A 22,429-nucleotide genomic window follows, 5' to 3' on the forward strand; every position below is an offset into this window, starting at 1 on the left:
ACCGTTTATTAAACATCTACAGACCAAAGGTGTTTTTCTTCTTAGTTTTCACAACCACATTGCAAAGTAGGTATTACTAAATATCTCCATTTTACAGATGTAAGTGATGGTAATACTTGCCATTTATTCGATACCTAAGATGAGCCAGCTTTTTTATGCTTTACATATGTTTTAATGATTTTTATAACAATCTTACAGGATAGCGATCTGTTCTATTTTGCACTAAGCAAACTGAGACTTGGATAAGCTACAAAGGCCTCACAGATAGTGTATCACAAAAAAGTATTGGAACTGAAGTCTGACTCAGTCAAAAGCCTGCACTTTTCACTATTACACATTTTCTTCATCTTGGGACTCCTTCCAGACTTGGGTCATCTGTCTCTAGATTTGTGTTCTTTCTTCAAAGACTGCTGTCTCTCTGGAAATACAAACAAACAAGGATTGTGTAGCCAAGGTAATTATGACAAGACAATGGCCTGTAGAAGGGTAAAAAGAAGGCTAAAATAAAGTTGGAGAAATATCTGTGAACACTGATCCCAGCTCTGCCTGCTCTCTCCCCAGTGTTTGCAAAGTGCTGACTACATAGAAAATGTGTATTTTTGCTCAAACTCAGCATGTTTTGCTCTTATAGACCATGTTGGCTCAACCTTTTTTTTTTTTTTTTTTTTTTTTAGCGAGAGAGAGAGAGAGAGAGAGAGAGAGAGAGAGGAAGAAGGGAGAGAGGAAGAAGGGAGAGATGAGAAGCATCAATTATTTATTGTGGCACCTTAGTTGTTCATTGATTGCTTTCTTATATGTGCCTTGACCAGAGGTCTCTAGCAGACTGAGTGACCTCTTGTTCAAGCCAGCAACCTTGGATTCAAGCCAGTGACCTTGGGCTTCAAGCCCGTGACCATGGGGTCATGTCTATGATCCCATGCTCAAGCCAGGGACTCTGCGCTCAAGCTGGTGAGCCCGCGCTCAAGCCGGATGACCCTGTGCTCAAGCCGGTGACCTCGGGGTTTGAAACCTGACTCCTCAGCACCCCAGTCTGATGCTCTTTCCACTGTACCACCACCTGTTCAAGCCATGTTGCCTCAATCTTTAGTCTGCTCTCTCCACTAAGCCTCGAATTAAGTTCTTCATACCATGGAACAATCAAATAACATTTGTGGACCTGCAAGTACGATTCCCAGTGTGTTCTTAGGTAGTACAAAGGGCTGGCAGATGTGTGCCCTTGGCTCAGGATGAAAGACCTCCCATGTCACAGGCCATCGTCAGCTTCTCAGAAGTACTCACAGTATGGCTTCTGGGCCCATGTGTAGAGCCGACATTGACCATGGTGAGGTCAAGAGATGCATTCTCCTATTGTGCACGGTCATTCACATGAGGGAGGAGGAAGGCCTGGATCCCCCAGCTCCTCCCCCTCAGCCACAAATAGAACTAGATCTTCCCAGGTCAACCATTGAGCCGGGAGAGCAGGGCATTGCTATTGGTGGAGTGGTGACAGATGGATTGCTCCAAGTCCTACCTATTATATTACAACTAGAAAGCAGAGACAGTAAAGAAAGTCCCCTGAAAACTATGAATCATGTCTTGGACAATAGAAAGGTCTCAGTGCAGCCACAAACTATGCAGGGATCTTGACACTCCCCAGAGGCAGGACTTTCGACACGCTGGAACTTGGAGATTGAGTGTTTGGAAACAGGCTGAGGTTGATTACAGCCCAGTATCTAGCAGGCACGTAGTGTTCCAGAGGTGGCAGGTAATTTCAGCCCCTGCAAATCAGGCTTCAATTCACAGGCTCAATCACAGTTTTCACTGGAGATAATTATGCTTCACGTGTTGGTCATGGTGGCAATTGATGCTTGTGCAAATTATTCCTCAAATTGTGCAGCCCAGCGGCGTTGGCAACAATGACCTCCCAGCAGAAACAGTGTACTCACTTAGGAGGTTAGGTATTCTGGAAAGTGTCCTAATCAAGGGCTTTTAAAAGTCATGGCTGTGACCTTGAACAAGGAATACGAACTCTGAGAACTGAAGCTCTAGGAAAGAGTCTGGTGAGTGATTGGAGTGGTGATCAGTTACAGCCCACAGCCCGTCGTACCAGCTGATTGCAGACCCTGCTGCCCAGTTCCCGAGCCAGGCATGACCAATAACAATAACAGCCAGCATTTCCTTAAGTCTTATGTGTCAGACGTGGCGCTAAATATGATAACCACATTGTCTTATGCATCTGAACAACCATGAGGCAGGTTGTACATTTGCCAATATTACAATACTATAGGGCAGCTACAGGGAAGGAATAATTCTGCTCTGTCAATGTATAAGTTAGATGACTTGGCCAAGCATAGCTAGTGAGCAGCAGATACAGAACTTGGACCTAAAGCTCCTGGGTTCTTGCTGGTGCTCCACTCTGCTAGTATTCAGAAAGTTCTTTGGGAGCAGCCCGATTTTCCTTTGGGGAAATGAGTGAGAGGGAAGGAAAAAAACCCTCTTGTGTTCATTTACACCATAATCTAGAGAACCCAGGCTAGAGAGTAGAGGAAGAGGGAGAGGCAAGTTGGCATCTCTGGTTGTAGGATCATGGGCCTTTTGTCACAAGAAGTGACCTAAATTGGAAGAGGAGCCCATTTTTTAAAAAGATTTTATTGATTTAGAGAGAGAGGGAGAGAGATCATAGTTGCTTTATTTTTGTTGTTCATGGATTGCCTCTCATATGTGCCTTGACCAGGTAAGCCTGGGTTTTCGAACCAGCGACCTCAGTATTCCAGGTTGATGCTCTATTCACTGCACCATGACAGGTCAGGTGAGGAGACCAGTTTTGAGAAATGATACCTGTGAGCTGTAGTTCTGTGGTCCCTGCAGTGTGGGAATCGGCATGAGGGAAGCAGTAGGCCCAGCCTGAGTTTATTCAAGAGACCTGCTGGCCCTGGCCGGTTGGCTCAGCGGTAGAGCGTCGGCCTGGTGTGCAGGGGACCCGGGTTCGATTCCCGGCCAGGGCACATAGGAGAAGTGCCCATCTGCTTCTCCACCCCCTCCTCTCCTTCCTCTCTGTCTCTCTCTTCCCCTCCTGCAGCCAAGGCTCCATTGGAGCAAAGATGGCCCGGGTGCTGGGGATGGCTCCTTGGCCTCTGCCCCAGGCGCTGGAGTGGCTCTGGTCGCGGCAGAGCGATGCCCCGGAGGTGCAGAGCATCGCCCCCTGGTGGGCAGAGCATCGCCCCCTGGTGGGCAGAGCGTCGCCCCTGGTGGGCGTGCCGGGTGGATCCCGGTCGGGCGCATGCGAGAGTCTGTCTGACTGTCTCTCCTCATTTCCAGCTTCAGAAAAATACAAAAAAAAAAAAAGAGGCCTGCTGGGTGTTGAGCCCAAGGAGAGACGGAAAGCCTCAGTGCCCAGCCACAAGACAGGGGAGACCCCCTGAGATGGGAGCTCCTGGCCCCTACAGCAAACATCCCGTTCTGCTATACAATTGCATGTGACTTCAGCTAAGTTACCTAACCTCTCTGAGCTTTGGTTCCCTCATCTTTAAAGAGAGATAATGCTGCCTATCTCAAACATTGTGAAGACAGAATGAGGGAATTACTAAGCACCTGCCACAGTGTCTGGTACATGATAACTATTGTTATATAATGTATTCTTTCAACAAATATTTATTGAGCATCTAGTATACATTACTAGGCATACATACTGGTAGTATAATTACAGCAAAGAACAAAATGGACAGAAAAATCCTTGCCCTCATAGAGCTTACATATACAAGCATAATGACACAGATAACGAAGTATAATACATAGCACATCAGATGGAGATCTGTGTCCTAGGGAGAGAAATAAAGCAGGAGAGGGGGAGAGAGTGCTGGGAAGGTGTGCAGCTATATGGAAGCCTCCCTAAGAGGTGACATTTGAGTCAAAACTGTCTGGGCAATGGGGGCAGAGAGGGCTCTAGCAGATGAAACAGCAACCATGAAGGCGGACATGGGAGCAGGCCAGGCAGGTGCTGAGAAAGCTTCTGAATGCAGAGTGAACGCAGGGGAGGGATGAGGCCCTTACCTGACCAAGCTCACAGAGCTGGCACAAGTACTTGAAACAAGGAATGAACTGGGATCTACACTCCAGAGTCACTGTAGGAGTTCAGGAGGGGAAGAAACCACAGCAGCCTTAGGCAGTGTGGAAGCTTCCGCTGGGCCCAGAAGGGGAAGGGAGAGAAAATACCCTTTTATTCATAGCTTTTTGTTTTTCTAATTACAAATGCACTATAGTGGAAAATATGAAATGTTCCATAGAAATATAAAGAAGACAATGGCACCCAGAGATAACCATGGTTGTTAAAGGTGTATTATGAATTTAGTTTTCACCTGCCTAGGATATAACTGATTTGTTGCTACTTTAACAATGAGTTACAATGACACTGAGCCTCACTCCATGCAATATTTTTCTCAAATATTTCTGGGAGCTCCAAATGGGTCATATCAGATGATGTCACAAATTCATCTATTCACAGCAGTCACTGTGTGGGGCTCTTGGAGGCCTCCGCTGGAGAGGCTCTTTGTGGGGTCCCCAGCATCCATGACTGCTGCCTCCTCTATGTCCCAGGATTCTGGAAGAATACTATATTCTGTAAAGAGGTAGACAGAGTGTCCTTCTCCCCAGCTCTGTGCCAAGATATGTCACCTGGGTCCCAAAGCAATAGTTCCAGGCCCTCTCCAACATCCTCAGGAAGGTTGTGATATCTTGCAAGCAACTCTCCAAACTTCAGCTGAAAATAGTCACCTTCACATGGACCAGGGCAGGCTCCCTTCCTTCACAATTCCTGTCCACAAACCTTCAATAAGAAAGGAATGGAAAGGCAGCCCCTATCTCCAAAGGCATGGCTGTTTATGTTGCTGAACAATAAACATCTGCATTCAGGCTTACAGTGACTACAGTTTGAGGTTCATGTTGATTGTTTCAGTACAAAGCAAAAGTCTGTCTATCCCAAGGTGAACTAAATTCACCTCAAGCAAATTGCTCCCTTCCCTCCACTTTCCCCACCTCTCCTATCATGTTTTCAAAATGTTAGGTGCTATATTCAGTGGCTAGAATTTAGGTAAAGGGATGGAATGGGAGAAAGCCCCATTGGGAGAGGGCAACAACTCCAGCAAAGGTAGGGTAGCAGAAATGTACGTGGTGTCCTGGGAACCACAAGGGAACCAGTTAGGTTGAGCAGAGAGTGTACAGAGGAGAGGAGAGGGTGCTGTGGGCAGAGAAAGCTGCTAGGGGTCATGGCTGAGGGACAGCAATGAGTGCATGGTGGTGCTGTAGGAGGGGACTGGCTGGTTGTAAAGGAGGAGATGAGGCAGGGAGGCCAAGTAGGAGACCTTGCAATAGTCCTAATAGGAGTCGAGGAAGCCTGACCAGGGGAGCGGTGGCAACAGGAATGGGGGTGGGAAAAGACTGGGTGGGGGAATAAGCTGAACTGATTAGATAACTGATTAGATGAGGGAAATGAAACAGAGGGATAGGTGAGAAATGACTCAGCAATTTCAAGCTTGAGTGACTGGCAGAACACTGGAGTCTAATCAGAACAGCTGGATGCCCGGAGGGAGCTGGTTTGGGGTCAAGAAGATAAAGAGGACTTCGGGCAGACTGAGTCTCAGTTGCTCAGTTGGACATCTGATGGACACTTAGAGACAGAGCACAGGAGGGACACTGAGGCTGAAGGCAGACACACTGAGTCATCCTTTTAGAGGACACAGCCAAAACCATGGACTTTCTCCTTGGGAGAGTTTAGAGGAAGGAAACAGGAACTTGACCCATCTCTCTCTTGCTGTGGGAGAAAGCAAGGATCTTGGAAACTCTTAAGCATATTACCCAGAAATGCAGTCCATGTCCCACAGTTGCCTTTGGGGGTTTCTCTGTATCCAGTTTCTAAATTTACTTCTACAAATGATCAGGAGATAAAAAGAAGGTCTCAGAAGGAAGCAGCACGGCCAGAGAGTCATGAAACTAGGAAAAGAGAAACTGACTATTGCTGTAGATCAGGGGTCCCCAAACTTTTTACAAAGGGGGCCAGTTCACTGTCCCTCAGACCACTGGAGGGCTGGACTATAAAAAAAAACTATGAACAAATCCCTATGCACACTGCACATATCTTATTTTAAAGTAACAAAAAAACAAAATGGGAACAAATACAATATTTAAAATAAAGAACAAGTAAATTTAAATCAACAAACTGACCAGTATTTCAATGGGAACTAAGGGCCTGCTTTCGGCTAATGAGATGGTCAATGTCCACCAATGAAAGAGGTGCCCCTTCCAGAAGTGCAGCAGGGGCCGGATAAATGGCCTCAGGGGGCCGCATGCGGCCCACAGGCCGTAGTTTGGGGACCCCTGCTGTAGATGGATATCAACTAAGGGGTGACCAAGAGTCTTTGTATTCACTGAAAGCAGAACTATGAACAACAGAGTCACACTGCTCTGAATGAACTCATACAGACCTAAGCCAAGGCTCACATGGGCCAACTCATGGGATTTCAGGTGTATTAGCTTTTCTCTCCCCACTATATAGTGGACTTTGTGGCTTGGAACAGAACTTTCCAGGCAGCACTATTACCTTTAATCAGACCTGAGATATCTCCACACCACAAGATATATCCTAAGGAAGAAGGTTCTTACTCAGGGAGAACCCATTTAGACCTTGGACAAATGGAGTTTCTTGCCCAGACACAAACACACACTTGGTATATGCATGTAGAAATATCTCCTCTGGCCCTGGCTGGTTGGCTCAGTGGCTGAGTGTCAGCCTGGCGTATGGATGTCCCAGGTTCAATTCCCATTCAGGGCACACAGGAGAAGTACCCATCTGCTTTTCCACCCCGCCCCCCCTCTCTTCTCTCTCTCTCTCTCTCTCTCTCTACTTCTCCTGCAGCCATGGCTCAGTTGGAGTGATTGGGCCCTGGGGGCTAAGGATGGCTCCATGGCCTTCTCTTCAGGCTCTAAGAAAATCTCGGTTGCTGAGCTATCAAGAAACATCCCAGATGGGCAAAGCATAACCCCCTAGTGGGCTTGCCAGGTGGATCCTTGTCCAGGCACATACAGGAGTCTCTCTGCCTCCACTCCTCTCACTGAATAATAATTTTAAAAAAAAAAGAAAGAAAGAAATATCTCCTCCAACTGTGCAGGAGACTTGAAGAACGTTTGGCAACTATCATATACCAGGTGCTTAGAGCTTTCCTAAGTATTCTCACATTTAGACTCACAACAGTTGTGAAAGAAAGAGATTATTTTTCCATTTTATAGAAAACTTAAGAAACGTTAAATAATTTGTTCAGAGGTATGCCTGGAAAATGGCACATGGTTCCTGACCTAGGTCTGTCTGTGCACCCACCTGTTATTATTCTTCATTCTTCACATATGTGTGCACAGCAGACTCATACACACAAACACATACCCATCCCCTCTAGATACACAAACTCCCTATCAAGTATAAGCTTCTCGAGGGCAGGTGTCTTCATTTTGTTCACTGGTGTCCCCCAGGCACCTAGACAAATGTCTGGTGCATAGTACACAATCAGTAAATATTTTATGGTTGTCATTAAATGAATTGAATGAGTACACACACATATAACACTCACCTGTGCACATAACATCTACACACACAGACACACACACACACTCATTCACTGAGTCACTCACCTTCGTACACACTTATAGACTCATCAAAGTCACCACCTGAAAGGAAATCTCAGGTGAGGAGGACCCAGCTCTCAGAGCTGCCCCACCAGCCTGCTTCTAGAGGGGGACCTCCGCAGCAGGGGCCCCGCCTCTGGCTCCCAGTCTCTCCCCTGAAGCTGGCCACCAGCCCTTTCTCTGGCCTCAGAACAGCCCACCTTCCTTTTTCCTTAACTTAGTCAAAAAATAAATAAAAGAATTTTTCTAAAAGATCTTTACTAAGAGGAAAAGCAGAGAAAAATAAATCAGGAAACTATACGCTCTGAGGGAATGAGTTGACAGAGCTGGATTCCTCTCCTCAGCCACGCCCTGGAGTCTGGCCGCAGCCTGGCTCCCTGGTGCAGGGACAGCCCGCGTCGCCCAGGCCCAGCCCGGAGGCTGTGCCAGCGGCTCAGATGCCCAGCCTGAGGGAGGAGGGCATTGGCACCACTGCTCAACCTGGAGGTTCTCTCCTCCTCCAGACACAGCTTCTTCTCCTCTCAGAGCACAGACCCTTCTGCCGCTCTGGTCTTGAGCTAACCGCACTTTTACACCCTTCTTGCCAGCGGCTCTGCCCTAGGCTGGTAAACCAAGCCGGTCCAACCCAAATCACTTAGTAGGACCTTGTCGATCCCTTGCTGAAAACCCCCATAACTTTCATTTCTTTTTCAAGCCTCAAGGGTCAGCCTCAAAGCTTAGCCCAGCTCTTAGCCTCATCCCACTCCACCCTTTCATCTGGTCTCTGCCTACCTTTGCAAGGCAGCTCTGATCGATGTACCTGAGTCCAAAGATTTCAAAGGTCTGTTCACCCAGACACCTCAAGTGACTGCAGATCAGCTTCTGGGCCAGCTTCAGCACTACCAGAGCCTCCAGATTAGAGTAAATTCCGAGCCCAACCAAGACCTGCTGAATCAGAATCTGTGGGTAAGGCCCAGAAGCTAGCACCTTCAACAAGTTGCCCAGGCGATTCTCCACTCCAAAGTCCAAGAAGAACCACCCCACCTAAATCTACTACATTTCATACATACACCCATACATACCCACATACTTAACCACATACATACATACATACAAGCTGAAACATTTATTAAGCACTTACTATGTGCCAGGAAGTATTTTCGTGCATTAACTCAGTTCACCTCGTCAACAACGCTGCCAGGGAGACATGTCATCATCCCCACTGCACAGTAACTTGCCCGAGTTCACATGGCCATCGGTGGTAAGGTCAGGAATTGAACCCGGGCCCTGTACTTCTGAGCCTGCATGCAACCACCACACTCTCACACTCCCATACTGACTCCCACACCGACCACACACAGGACCTGCACCCCCTCAGAACCGTTGACAAAAGTGGAGATAGACGGTCAGAGTGCCTTTGAAGCCTCCTTGTTTCCCTCACCCCGAGCCTGGCAGTCACAGACCTTAGCCGAGACAGCCAGCAGCCGCAGCCAGCAGGGCCAGGGAGTTGGCGAGCTGCGGCTTCAGGACTTTGGCAGCGCCCGCGATCCCTGAGGCTCAGCCCTGCCTGCAGCAGTGAGTGTGCCCATGACAGGCCTCCACTGCCAGGGGCCCTGCACCCTGCCCACCGGCCTCCACTACCCAGCCTGTCCTGGCTCCCTGGACCTGCGCCCCTGACGGGGCCCTCCTGGAATGCTGCAGCCAGAGAGCAGATGTGCTTACAGCTCTCTTCAAAAACTCATCTTCTTAGGAATCCTGCCACGGGAAAGGCAGGGGGGTGGAGGGAGGGATTGGAAAAACAACTGAAATAGCATAACACAGAAAAGTGATCCAAATAAAAAGCAGCAACTGTGTATCTGGAAGGAATAAACTGAGGAGAGGCGCGGAGTTGTGCAGTGTGGCCTGAGGCTGCCAACCTTGGCAGCCTGGCGTTGGGGGCTGGGCAGCAGCTGCCACTGGCCGCAGGGCTGCCCTGGCCAGGGGCTGGGGTGTGGGAAGAGCAGAGTCTGGGCCGACTCGGGGCCCTGAGGGGAGGGTCTCAACCAGCAGTACCCCCTTCCCGCAGCCCTGGGCACTGTGCTCTTCTGCTCCCAGAAACCTACGCCCCAAGACCCAGAGCGTCCTTCTCACCCACTGAGGGTCTGCTTGGGACCATGGAAAGAGCCAGAATTATGCTCCAGCTCTCTGACATTTTGAGCATGGGGAGAGAGGTCTTAAAATAGGGATGGGATGCTCTAACAGTGGAGAATAAAGGAGGTGAAGATTTATTTTGAGGCCTCAGAATGCAGAATCAAAACAAGTTCTCCTCCAGCTCCCTCTGAGGAGCAGTGTGACCTTGGGCAACTAACTCACTTACTCTCACTGAGCCCAAATTGCCTCACTGTAAAATGGGTTGAATCAAGCTTTCTCTGTCTCAAGGTCAAACTAAAGCAGTAGGAAGGACAGGTTATCAAGGCCTAGACCCAAGACAGAAAGCGAGATGGTGTATGTCACAGGATATGGAGTGGAAGAATTGCGTTTGAGACATTCCTACTAGCCACTCGACCTTGGAGAAGACACTTAACTTTTCTGTGCTCAAGAGAGCCAAAGCCCAGATAGTGAAAATGTTTTGAAAAATTTTTATAAGCAGTAGCTGCTATCAGCTTCCACTTCCTAAGCCATGTAGCAGGGTAGAAAAGAGCACTTTCACATATTAAGCATATATTTCAGTGACATAGTTATTATTATTCCCATTTTACAGATAGGAAGATAAGGCTCAGGGAAGTTAAGGAACTTTTGAAAACTGACAGATGCAAGAGTTGAACCAGATTTGACTGTGAGGCCCAAGCCCTTTCTCCTATTGCAGCCTAGCAGGCAGGGATGGGCAGTGTCGCAGATGGTGAGCTGAGGGAAACAGGACGTCCTGGCAAAGGAGACTGGCTGGGGATATCTGGCAGCAGAAGGCAGGGACTCCGGGCTCAGCCAGTGCAGGAGGCTTGGTGGGGGTGTGCCCAGACCCAGAAGGACTGAGGCCCACAATGCCCCATGACAGCCTGGAGTCCAAATGCCCGAGGGTGCAAAGGCACTATAAATCACCATGAGGGGCCCTGGCCGGTTGGCTCAGTGGTAGAGCGTCGGCCTGGCGTGCAGAAGTCCTGGGTTCGATTCCCAGCCAGGGCACACAGGAGAGGCGCCCATCTGCTTCTCCACCCCTCCCTCTCTCCTTCCTCTCTGTCTCTCTCTTCCCCTCCTGCAGCCGAGGCTCCATTGGAGTAAAGATGGCCCGGGCGCTGGGGATGGCTCCTTGGCCTCTGCCCCAGGCGCTAGAGTGGCTCTGGTTGCAGCAGAGCGACACCCCGGAGGGGCAGAGCATCGCCCCCTGGTGGGCAGAGCTTCGCCCCTGGTGGGCAGGCCGAGTGGATCCCGGTGGGGCGCATGCGGGAGTCTGTCTGACTGTCTCTCCCCGTTTCCAGCTTTAGAAAAATACAAAAAAAAAAAAAAAATCACCATGAGGGAGATGACCATGCAGGGCCTAGGGAGTATGATTGCTGCCAAGTAGGTCAGCAGAGCATCAAACTGTTGAGCTAGATAGGCAAGGAGCTGAGAACAAGCTGGATTGTTAACAAGGCAACCACAGATAAAAGCAGGCCCAGACAGGTCACCTGATGGCTCAGAAATAAACTCTATCGCCCTTGCTGAGGCCTCCCTGTAAATCAAACGCTCTGTGAGGCCACGGGGGCTTCGGGTGGACAGGGAATCAATGCCTGGGTTTGAGGATAGAAAGCGGTGATATGGCACAGGATACAGAATTGCAGAATCGGGTTGAGTCGTTATTAGCGATGTGACCTTGGAATAGACGCTTGACTTTCTGGGCTCAGGAGAGCCAAAGCCTGTAAAAGAGCATGACAATGGACTCCCTCCTTGTCTGCTCTCCAGCCCCCCCTGTAAGCCCCGTTCTGACAGTGAGCGGGCCACTCCCTTCCTAGTTCTGTGGCCCCTGCACATGCCTCACGTGTGCCTTTCCGACAGTGTGGGTCACTCCCTGCAATGATCAGCATGTATGTCTGTCACCCTATCAGGACTGCAGTGCCCAAGAAAGAGGCTGGTAAGTATCTGAGAAATGAAGGTGGGGTTAAGTAAGTGAACAGAGATTGATCAGGGGCTTCCTGAAGTAGGTACTGGTCGATCTGCGTCTTAAAGGAGTTGGTGTATTTGGATAGTACTTTTTCTTTTTTAAAGATTTTTTTTTATTGATTGATTTTATAGAGAGAGGAAGGGAGAAAGAGAGAAAGACAGGAACATCAATCTATTCCTGTATGTGCCCTAACTGGGGATTGAACGGATAACCTCTCTGCTTGGGCTGACACTTGAACCAACCGAGCTATCTGGCCAGGGCAGGTGTACTTTTTCTTCAAAGAAATCAAAGCCCTTCTTGACTCCTAATACTTAAATTAGCCTACCAGTCCCCATATGCTAGAACTCCTTCAACAATGTTTATTTACTCATTTCACAAGCATTTACTGAGCATATACTATGTACCTTGTTAGAAAGTAAATGCTAAGAAGATATCGCTGGCTTCTGTCCTCAAAGGTATAATATGAAGTGGCCAGGAATAGGGTACAGATAATTATAATCTATGACCAAGATTCATGGATGTCCATTAAAGAGATACCCTATTCACCCAGGAGGGAGTAACACAAGACAAGGTTGCTATGTGTAGCCATGCAGGTCATAACTGCACAAGCCAGGGCTCTCCCTGGAGGTGTATAATGCAGGGGCCCAATCCTTCCAGGCCTGCAGCACCTGAAGCCCTCTTGCCATCTCATCCCAATCCCCAAAGCCAAGTCTATCAACGTGGTCCCAGCAGGTCGTTCCCCTCCTCTGGCTCGTCTCCTGTTTGAGAATTCCTTTGTCCAGCCTCCCAGAGGTTTCTTCAGGAGAACTCTCCAGGAGCCCCTGCTAGTCCCTTTCGCCTGCCAGCTCCATAAAGCAAGCCGGCTCCTCTCAGAGAATTAGATTTTTGGGAAGTGTGATTCATGGGGAAAGAACTCTTTCCACAGCTTTCTAACCTTTGATGTGACCCAAAAAAACCTGTGGCTAATACAGAGCAATCTAAATCTCACAAAGCTCATAAACACAAGAGCCGCACTGCATTGGGCCGTGAAAAAGGCCTCTGGCTAGCCAGCTCCTGCCACCAGATGGAGGAATGTGCCCCCTTTCCACCCTACACCAGCAGCCCTCCCCGCAAACCCCCACTCTGCTGGCAGCCCCTGCAGCGGCAGCATCCAGGGCCCAGCGCTGGAGCGGGGCTTGCCCAGGCCCCTGTATGGTTCATCAGCTGTAACTGGACCCAGAAGCTCTGTCCCTCCAGTTTTGATAGGAAAGACCTTAGCTGTTGAGCAAGGGAGAGAAAAACATCTCAAACACAGCCTCTTTGATGGGAAGAACAGCTGGGACCAGAAAAAAATGTGAATTACAGGAGACATGTCTGTAGGGGTTGTGCCCGCAGTGGACACCAGCGGCTCCGGGCCTGGCACAGACTCAGGTGTCTGGACGTTCCCTGAAAACAACATAAACAAAGTCTTATTCTCTCCCGTCAAAACGATGTGTTGTCTTTTTTTTTTTAGCGGGGGGATGGGACCTACTCTATTAGCCACATATATAATGAAATGGAAACCATACCCATGTTCTCTACATCAGTAGTCCCCAACCCCCGGGCCGCAGACCGGTACCGGTCCGTGGGCCATTTGGTACCGGTCCGCAGAGAAAGAATAAATAACTTACATTATTTCCATTTTATTTATATTTAAGTCTGAACGATGTTTTATTTTTAAAAAATGACCAAATTCCCTCTGTTACATCCGTCTAAGACTCACTCTTGATGCTTGTCTCGGAAGTTCGACAATTATATATATATATATATATTTTAAGATTTTATTTATTCATTATAGAGAGGGGAGAGAGAGAAGGGGGAGGAGCAAGAAGCATCAACTCCCATATGTACCTTGACCAGGCAAGCCCAGGGTTTTGAACAGGCAACCTCAGCGTTTCCAGGTTGACGCTTTATCCACTGCGCCACCACAGGTCAGGCTTGACAATTATATTTAAAAATACCAGTTTTTACGCCGGTCACAAAATTTTATTTTGTGCATTTATCCTCCCCACCCTAAAGGCTGGTCTGTGAAAATATTTTCTGCCATTAAACCGGTCCGTGACCCAAAAAAAGGTTGGGGACTGCTGCTCTAACCCAGTCCCCAGGCTGCGGACCGGTACCAGCCCATGGGCCATTTAGTACCAGTCCACAGAGAAAGAATAAATAACTTACATTATTTCCTTTTTATTTATATTTAAGTCTGAACGATGTTTTATTTTTAAAAAATGACCAGATTTCCTCTGTTACATCCGTCTAAGACTCACTCTTGACGCTTGTCTTGGTCACGTGATACATTTATCTGTCCCACCATAATGGCCGGTCCATGAAAATATTTTCTGACATTAAACTGGTCCGTGGCCCAAAAAAGGTTGGGGACCACTGCTCTACATAGTATTCCTCTTTCTGAAGCTGGATGTAGAAGCAGCAGGACATGCTGGGAACTTATGAGGTGAATATAAACAAAATGCCTTGCACAACACCTGGCCTACGGTAGGTGATTAATAAATGGTCACTGTTATTATAATGCCTTATTTTATTATTTATTTGAGCAATCTCAAAGAGGCACTGAGCAGAGCAGAGAGAGGCCATAAAGTTTCCAGGAACTAGTTTGAGCCTCTGCGGGCCAGCCTGCCTGGGGGGGTAGGTGCCTGGGACCTCCAGGATAGGATTTCACTTTGGGAAGCTGGCTGACAGCGCACAAGGACATTGGTGCTCCTGCTGCTTATGCCAAAAATAGTACCACCACATAGTTTGCCACAAAGGCAGAGGGAAAGGAAATGGCCAAACTAAACTGACAGCTGGCTTCGGGACACTTAGTCCAGGACTCCCCCCCCCCCCCCATAGCATCCCACAGCAATTTGTAAGTCAAAGGTTCTTTTCTTTTTTTTTTTTTCTGAAGCTGGAAATGGGGACAGACAGTCAGACAGACTCCCGCATGTGCCCGACCGGGATCCACCTGGCACGCCCACCAGGGGTGACGCTCTGCACACCAGGGGGCGATGCTCTGCCCCTCCGGGGCGTCGCTCTGCCGCGACCAGAGCCACTCTAGCGCCTGAGGCAGAGGCCAAGGAGCCATCCCCAGCGCCCGGGCCATCTTTGCTCCAATGGAGCCTTGGCTGCGGGAGGGGAAGAGAGAGACAGAGAGGAAGCGGGGGGGGGGGGGGGGGGGGGGGGGAGGCGGGTGGAGAAGCAAATGGGCGCTTCTCCTGTGTGCCCTGGCCGGGAATCGAACCTGGGTCCCCCGCACGCCAGGCCGACACTCTACCGCTGAGCCAACCGGCCAGGGCCTAAAGGTCCTTGAAACAAATTTTTGTCACAGGGTTTGGGCCTCACAGGTGGTAGGATCCTGGGCCACCACACTCTCTCTGCAGACAGACGGGAAATGGAGACTGGAGGGCTGCCAGCAGCTCTCTCCTGGTCTCAGCAAGACTGTCCCCATCCTTCCCATTCTCCGAGAAGATGACATGGACACAGGACAAGTGGGAGCAGGGCTTCATTTCCTGCCCCTCTGGGCACTGTGGGGAGTCTTGCTCACCAGGAAGCCTTTCCAGAAATGTCTATTTCCCCCCATTGCCAGGGGCACCCAGAAAGGAGACTTTAGTTCTCTTCCCCAAAGTTGTGGCTGCATTGTAGGGAGCCAGCTAACCCTTCTACACTTGAAATCCACCCATGGCACCAGGACATCCACCTTCTCGTCTGCACATTTCACACCCAGTGCCTGGGGAAAAGGACCAGGACCTCCCCTCCCAATCCATTTCCCGCCCCCTCTTCATTTTAATCAGATTCCCACATTCTCTACTGAAGAGAGACAAGAAAGAACCTCCTTTGGGTATGTTCAGGGGCTCAAAACAAAGGGAGAACCCCTAGGAGACCGAGCCCCTGTTTGCTCTCCAGGATTTGCAGTCAGGAGACATTCCTTTGTCATTTCCCTGTGGTCATCAGTTACTCTTTTGAGCCTCAGTGGTCTCACTGGTGAAATAGAGATAATAAAAATATCACCCTGAAAAGTTGTTTGTTGAGAAGAGTAAATATGATGAGGTATGAAAACGTGCTTTGCAACCTGACTAGGTAGTGGCGCAGTGGATAGAGTGTCAGACTGGGATGCGGAAGACCCAGGTTCAAAACCCCAAGCTCGCCAGTTTGAGCACAGACTCATCTGGCTTGAGCACAGGGTCACCAGCTCGATCGCATGGTCGCTGGCTTGAACGTGGGATCATAGACTTGATCCCATGATTGCTGGCTTGAGCCCAAGGTCGCTGGCTTGAGCCCAAGGTCGCTGGCTTGAGCAAGGGGTCACTCACTCTGCTGTAGCCCCCTGGTCAAGGTACATATGATAAAGCAATCAAACAATCAAGGTGCTGCAACAAAGAATTGATGCTTCTAATCTTTTTCCCTTCCTGTTTGTCTGTCCCTCTCTCTGACTCTCTCTGTCTCTGTCAAAAATTAAAACAAACAAACAATAACAAAAAAAGTGTTTTGCAAACTGCAGAGTGCTACATCATCATCATCATGGATATTATTACAGTGCTGCAAGTACTATGATGCTGCAAGTACTATGAAACAGCCCTGTCCCTCAGAAATATCCCCAAAGTCTGGGTATGTTTTCTGGGGGAATACCACCAGAACCTTCTGGACTAGAGTTCCAGCCTCCTGAAGGATCCTGCAGTGGAGCACGCCAGGATGGGAGGGTCAGGGCAAGGTCAGCCCTTTCACTATCACTGTCCGACCTCCAGCAAGAGAATGCTGGCTGCACCTTCTGAGGAAGAGTGAGCTTCTCTCCCGAGGGACTTCTTTACTTCTCCAGAGCCAGGCAGACGTAAAGGGAGAAGTAGAGACGGCAAGGGGGCCACTAAAGTCATGTGGCTTCCCAGACAACCTCAGCGGTAGGGTCAGGAGAGCAAAGCACTAAAAGGAGCTGATCCCTAAAGTCAAATCCAGGGTCCTCGACCAGCTCCAAGAGCCTACCTAGGTCAGGAGGGGCCAGGGAGACAGAAGCACCAATAACAGCTGCTGTTTGCTGAGCCTGTGCTGAGTGCTTTCTGCCCATCTTCTCTCATTGGACCCTAATCACAACCCTGACAAACAGGGGTTATTATGCCGTTCTTCTGATGAGACTCTGATGGCATATCATTTCCCTGAGGTTGCTCAAAACCTCTGTACCCACTGTCTGCTAGTCAGTGGGCTGGCCCCCAATGGCACAGTGGGCTGGCCTAGCTTCTGGGTCCCCTGCCACACCGGAAAGAGGAGAGAGCCTAAGAGGGAAGTCATTTCCTCTCAGTAACTGTGCATCTGGACACCCACCAGCCCTACATGCACCAGACTAAGACCACAGGGCTACTGTGCCTGCCTGGGACAAGTGTCAAGGGTTGCTGCTCCCATGCTTGACTCCAAACCTGTGAAAGGCACTGGGAGGCCCAGAAAGAGGGCACCCCACTTCCCTTCCTGCTCAGTGCATTACAACAGGGTCCTGCTTATGGAGGGAAAGATGCAGCTCTTCAGTCTTCCACTCCTGGATTGGCTGTGGGGAAAGTGCCTCAGTCCTCACCCCATGGCAGGGCTGGCTGGCTCTCCAAGGAGCCCTGCTGAGCTTCCCCTTGCTGTTCTTGTCAAAAGGGTGGGGCAAGGTGGCCTGGACTGAGGCAGAGGATAAAGGAGTGCAGATCAGATCTTATGGTTTTTGTTGGGATGGGTCAACTCAAAGGATTTTTTCTTTCTACTTTGTCTAAAGGTCATATAGACTCATTACAGAAGATTTGGAAAATACAAGAAAAATAATTATCTGTAATTTTACCACCATAACACAACCCGTAGTAGCATTCTCATGTCATTCATTCCCAGCTCTCCCACCTCTTTTCTATTTAAAAAATGTTTCTAGGCCTTGGCTCAGTGAATAGAACATCATCCCGGTACACTGAGGTTGTGGGCTCAATCCCTAGTCAGGGCACATACATGAAGCAACCAATGAGTGCGTAACTAAGTGGAACAACGAGTTGATGTTTCTCTCTCTCTCTTCCCCTGCTTCCACTTTCTCTCTCTCTCAAGTCAATGGGAAAAAAGTTTTTAATGTTTTTAAATAATTTTAATTGTACCATTTCCAGAATGTGGATCCAGATTTTCCCACCACTTGTCATGACACCATAATTGTCTTTCCATGTCATGTGCAAGACATCTGTCCCTTTGGATGGCTGCAGGTGAATCCATCATGTGGATGGAAGCAAATGTTTTCACCCCTTGATTTAAGAATGTTTATATTTATTTAAAGTCTTACAACAATAGAAAACTTGTTCACACTCAGGCAAGCCTTTAATAAACCACCTATTTTGAAAAGGTATTTATCGAGGCGGGTACTGAATGCATCACATGATCCCTGTTGTAAATAAAACAAAATCATTCCTGTTCCTGGAAACCTATATTCTAGTTACTGAAGAATTTAAAATGAAGGCACTGTTGCCTAATGGTCAATGGCTCACACTCTGGAGCCAGACTTAGCCGGGTTGAATACTTCCCTCTGTCTTCCCTCCACTTATTGAACAAGTAAGTTCCTTTAACCTTTCTAAGCCCCAGCTTTCCCATCTGCAGAACAGTGTTAATCTAATTCACCTTGCAGAGTTGTGGTAAGGATTAAAAGCAATATATGTAAAGTGGCAGGCATTTGGTAGGCTTTCAGAAATGTTGGTTATAATTAAAGTAGTACAAAACACATGTAAAATGCTAAAAGGACACATGTAACGCAAGGGGGTCAGAGCACTGAGGGATAAAGGAGAGAACAATTCTTCTAGAGCAGGATTCTCCACCATGGCCAGGCGTTAGAAGCAGCTGGGACCTTTGAAATTCTGCTCATGCCCAGGCCCCATGCAGACCCAGAACGGGGGCCAGGCCTAAGCATAGTTTTTAAAAGCTGCCTATGTAAATCCAGGTGCATCCCAAATTGAGAACCACTGTTCTAGAAGATGTTTGAACTGTGGTTTGGAAAAGAATTCAACACGTACTGAGTTAACTTATATATTCAATATATGCTAGGTCAGGGGTCGGGAACCTAGGGCTTGCGAGTCAGATGTGGCTCTTTTGATGGCTGCATCTGGCCCGCAGACAAATCTTTAATAAAAATAATAATAACATTAAAAATATAAAACATTCTCATGTATTACAATTCATTCATTTCCTACCGCTCATGTTCATGGTTGCGGGTGGCTGGAGCCAATCACAGCTGTGCTTTGGGACAACACCAAATTTTTTTTATTTTTATTTATTTATTTATTTTTTACAGAGACAGAGAGTCAGAGAGAGGGATAGACAGGGACAGACAGACAGGAACGGAGAGATGAGAAGCATCAATCATTAGTTTTTCGTTGCACATTGTGACATCTTAGTTGTTCATTGATTGCTTTCTCATATGTGCCTTGACCGCGGGCCTTCAGCAGACCAAGTAACTCCTTGCTGGAGACAGCAACCTTGGGTCCAAGCTGGTGAGCTTTTGCTCAAACCAGATGAGTCCACGCTCAAGCTGGCAACCTCGGGGTCTCGAACCTGGGTCCTCGGCATCCCAGTCCGACGCTCTATCCACTGCGCCACCGCCTGGTCAGGCCAACACCAAATTTTTATTGGATAATGCGTAACGTACACGGGTCGTTGTATGGCTCTCATGGAATCACATTTTAAAATATGTGGCATTCATGGCTCTCTCAGACAAAAAGATTTCCGACCCCTGTGCTAGGTGCTTCCACAACTATGTATTAGCTTACCTAAATTCTCCCAACAGTCATCTAAAGCATATACATTTAATTTTACTTGAGACAAAAGGAAGCAGAGATTTAGAAAGGTCACTGAAATGTGCCCACCACCCCATCCAGACAGTATTTTAGTGCTTGATGCTTTAGGACAGCACTGTCCAATAGAAACATAATGTGAACCATAAATGGAGTCATAGGTGTAATTTCAAATTTGCTAATAGTCACATTAAATAATTAAACAGAAACAGGTGAAATTTATTTTTAAAATATATCTTTTGGCCCTGGCCGGTTGTCTCAGTGGTAGAGTGTCAACCTGGTGTGTGGAAGTCTCAGGTTTGATTTCCCATCAGGGCACACAGAGGAAACAACCATCTGCTTTTCCTCCCCTTCCCCTCCCCCCCTCTCACTTTCTCTCTCTCTCTCTCTCTCTCTCTCTCTCTCTTTCCCTCCTGCAGCTATGGCTTGATTGATTCCAGTGTGCATTAGCCCCAGGTTCTGAGAATAGCTCCATGGAGCCTCCTCCTCAGGTGCTAAAAATAGCTCAATTACAAGCATTGGCCCGAGATGGGCAAAGCACCAACCCCAGACAGGGGATGCTGGGTAGATCCCAGTCAGGGTGTATGTAGGAGTCTGCCTCTCTATCTCCCCTCCTCTTATTTAAATTTTTAAAAATAAAAAAATATCTATATCTTTTTCTTTTTTTTTTGTATTTTTCTGAAGTTGGAAATGGGGAGGCAGTCAGACAGACTCCCCCATGTGCCCAACTGGGATCCACCCGACATGCCCACCATGGGGCGATGCTCTGCCCATCTAGGGCATCGCTCTGCTGCAACCAGAGCCATTCTAGCGCCTGAGGCAGAGGCCACAAAGCCATCCTTAGCGCTCAGGCCAACTTTGCTCCAATGGAGCCTTGGCTGTGGGAGGGGAAGAGAGAGAAAGGAAGGAAAGGGGGAGGGGTGGAGAAGCAGATGGGTGCTTCTCCTGTGTGCCCTGGCCAGGAATTGAACCTGGGACTACCGCACGCCAGGCTGACGCTCTACCACTGAGCCAACCGGCCAGGGCAAAAATATATATCTTTAACCCAATATGCCCATAATATTATCATTTCAACATGTTATCAATATAAAAATTATTAATGAGATCTTTTACATAACCTTTTCCACACTGAGCCTTTAAAAGCTGGTGTGTATTTTTACACATAAAGCGCATCTCAATTGAGACTGGCCACAAGTCCCAACAGCAACATGTTGTTAGTGGCTATTGCATTGGACTGGCTAAGGTATAGACCTGGAATCCTACTGGGCAAATAATAAGAGGAAGTGGGAAAGATCCCTAGGTTGGGGTAAGGAGTTTCAGAATCAGCCAAGAGATTCTTCAGTAAGAGTGTCCTATATCCTAGAGTCCAAGATGGCACTGGATGGCTGGAGAGTTTGGAGGCCACCCATAAGCCAGAACAAGTAATCCTACTGGATAGCCACATGCAAAAGAATAAAATCCAACCCATATCTTACACCAGGGGTCTCCAAACTACGGCCTGGCCCGCAGGCACATGCGGCCCCCTGAGGCCATTTATCCGCCCCGCCGCACTTCCGGAAGGGGCACCTCTTTCATTGGTGGTCAGTGAGAGGAGCATAGTTCCCATTGAAATACTGGTCAGTTTGTTGATTTAAATTTACTTGTTCTTTATTTTAAATATTGTATTTGTTCCCGTTTTGTTTTGTTTTTTTTTGTTTGTTTTTTTTTTTTTTTCATTTTTCTGAAGCTGGAAACAGGGAGAGACAGTCAGACAGACTCCCGCATGCGCCCGACCGGGATCCACCCGGCATGCCCACCAGGGGCGATGCTCTGCCCACCAGGGGGCGATGCTCTGCCCATCCTGGGCGTCGCCATGTTGCGACCAGAGCCACTCTAGCGCCCGAGGCAGAGGCCACAGAGCCATCCCCAGCGCCCGGGCCATCTTTGCTCCAATGGAGCCTTGGCTGCGGGAGGGGAAGAGAGAGACAGAGAGGAAAGCGGCGGAGGGATGGAGAAGCAAATGGACGCTTCTCCTGTGTGCCCTGGCCAGGAATCGAACCCGGGTCCTCCGCACGCTAGGCCGACCCGTTTTGTTTTTTTACTTTAAAATAAGATATGTGCAGTATGCATAGGGATTTGTTCATAGTTTTTTTTATAGTCTGGCCCTCCAATGGTCTGAGGGACAGTGAACTGGCCTCCTGTGTAAAAAGTTTGGGGACCCCTGTCTTACACCATAAACAAAAAATCAACTCAAAATATATTAAAGACTTAAACATAAGGCCTGAATACATAAACCTCCTGGAAGAAAATATAGAGGAAAAGTTCCTTGACATGGATCTTGGCAATTATTTTTTGGATCTGACACCAAAAGCACAAGCAACAAAAGCAAACATAATCAAATGCGACTACATCAAACTAAAAAGTTTCTACACAGCCAAAGAAACAATGAACAAAATGAAAAGGCAATTTGTGGAATAGGAAAAAATATTTGCAAACCATATATCCAAAAATGAATTAATATCCAAAATATATAAGGCAATACAATAGCAAAAATACAAATAACCCAATTTTTTTTGTATGTGTGTGTGACAGAGACAGTGAGAGAGACAGAGAGAGGGACAGATAGGAACAGACAGACAGGAAGGGAGAGAGATGAAAAGCATCAATTCTTTGTTGCAACTCCTTAGTTGTTCATTGATTGCTTTCTCATATGTGCCTTGACCAGGGGGCTACAGCACAGTGAGTGACCCCTTGCTCAAGCTAGCGACCTTGGGCTCAAGCCAGCAATCATGGGGGTCATGTCTATGATCCCACACTCAAGCCAGCAGCCCCATGCTCAAGCTGATGACCCCATGCTCAAGCTGGATGAGCCTGCACTCAAGCCAGCAACCTCAGGGTTTCGAATCTAGGTCCTCTGCATCCTAGT

Source organism: Saccopteryx leptura, chromosome 8 (assembly GCF_036850995.1).
Source record: "Saccopteryx leptura isolate mSacLep1 chromosome 8, mSacLep1_pri_phased_curated, whole genome shotgun sequence".
In the NCBI taxonomy this organism is placed as follows: Eukaryota; Metazoa; Chordata; class Mammalia; order Chiroptera; family Emballonuridae; genus Saccopteryx; species Saccopteryx leptura.